This window comes from Malurus melanocephalus, unplaced genomic scaffold, assembly GCF_030028575.1.
Source record: "Malurus melanocephalus ecotype Western Australia unplaced genomic scaffold, MMel_1.1 scaffold_843, whole genome shotgun sequence".
Taxonomy (NCBI): Eukaryota; Metazoa; Chordata; class Aves; order Passeriformes; family Maluridae; genus Malurus; species Malurus melanocephalus.
The window spans coordinates 180,555-182,325 of NW_026624075.1; positions in this window are offsets into that span (position 1 = coordinate 180,555).

Genomic DNA, 1,771 nt, shown 5'->3' on the forward strand with positions numbered 1-1,771 from the left:
AAAAGGAAAACAAAAAGCTTATCTCGAAAGATAATTTCGCCAAACAGTGCCCAGTCGCCAAGGGTGGAGCTGCTGACGGCCCCGAGCAGGGTGAGCCCGATGGAGAGCGCAGGAGGCGCCCGAGCCCSGCTCTTACTCAGCCCATCGGCACTCGGAGGGCAGCGACACCAYGAACAAAATCCTCCTGCGGGCTGGAAGGGACAGGGGGGCTGAAAACAACCGCCAGCAGCTGGGAGAGCTGGGGCCAGCTCCTGCCGGGGCACCCGGGGTGCCAGGCGCGTCCCACGGGCACCGTGACCACCGTGACCCCTGGGGACACCAAACCCAGGGCTGCCGAGTCCCTGCAGGGGCCTCCTGTGGCTTTGGCACTTGTGCAGTGTCCCCTGGAGGAGTTTGGGGTCACCGAGGTGCCCCAGAGCTGCCAGGGCCGTTGCTGTGTGGGGACAAGAGCCGCAGTCACCCCCTGCATCCTGCCCAGGGAGATGCCCGTGCCCCGGTACCCCCTGCCCCTGAGCCACCCTGCCGGCCCAGGAACCGCTGCAGAGCTGAGGCACCTCAGCCATTTCCTCCCCGAGCTGCAGATSAGGGCTCAGGGTGTTTGTGAGTGGCTGCTGTCACCCACAGCATCCTGCTGCCACCACCGCTGTCACCCACGCACCCTGTCACCCACCCTGGTGGCTCTGCCCCGTTTTTGAGGCAGCTCGGAGTTGTCTTTGTCACTCAGAGTGGAAAATACCCCCCACACAGCCTCATGCTGGTACAGAGGGGCCAAGGAGATAAAAAACGTAAATTTTATAGAAAAAAAACATGCTCCACTTGCACAGAAATGCTCTCGGGTTCCCTCCTTGGCACCCATCACACCTGGTCCTCCTTCCCCCTCTCCAGAATGTGGAGTTGGCACAAATCCCTGGGGGTTTGRCAGCAGGAATTTCCATCTCTGGGTGCTCTCCAAGTTGGAGCAGGCATGGAAAAGGAGCGGGATGYGTCACAGCAGCAAAGGGGGAACGACACCCCCTTCGGGTGAATTTTACAGAGCTGCTTTTTAGTCACAGCCCCGGCTTCTCCCCGAGGGGATCGCCCAAAAGGGGGGGGTCTGGATCCTCCCAGCTGTGGCCAAACTCGCGGCTGGRAGGGGACAAAGCAGCATCAGCTCGGGGCAAACCCGCGGGGCACATCCCCCACCTCGCCCGGCTTTCAACAGAGCAGGGAATTGAGCAACAGAGCCCTTCTCCACCCTGCCAGCAGTGCAGGGACAGGGACAGGGCTGTCCCCTCCCCGAGAGTCCCCAGCTCGCCGAGCTCCCTGTGCCGCCCCTGGTGAAGGTGAAATTTTGGCCATAAATCCGGCACCGCCCTTCCTGTGCCAGCCTGGAGCCCCAGCCTGGTGCCCCCCTCCTGCTCCCCTCCCCCTGCAGAGCAAACACAGCCAGCAGACCCCAAATCCCCGCCCTGGCCATACAGGAGCCCCATTTGGGACAACCGCCCACCCACAACATTTCCTGCCTTTGGCCCTGGCACAGCGCTGAAGGGAGTTCAGTGCCATGAGCCCAGGATGAGATTGGGGTTCCTGGCAGCTCCTGCAGAGCCCACAGCAGCCCCACAGCATGGCACGACTGCCCTGGCACCACAGGGTGCTGGGTGAGCAGCAGGAAACGCTCCAGAGCTGCCCAGGGATGTGACAGAGGAGTCACAGCCGGTCCCTGCTCCAGCCCCCATCACCCACGGGTGGGACGGGCTCCCCTTCCAGCCCTGCACGAGAGCTGAGAGCACAG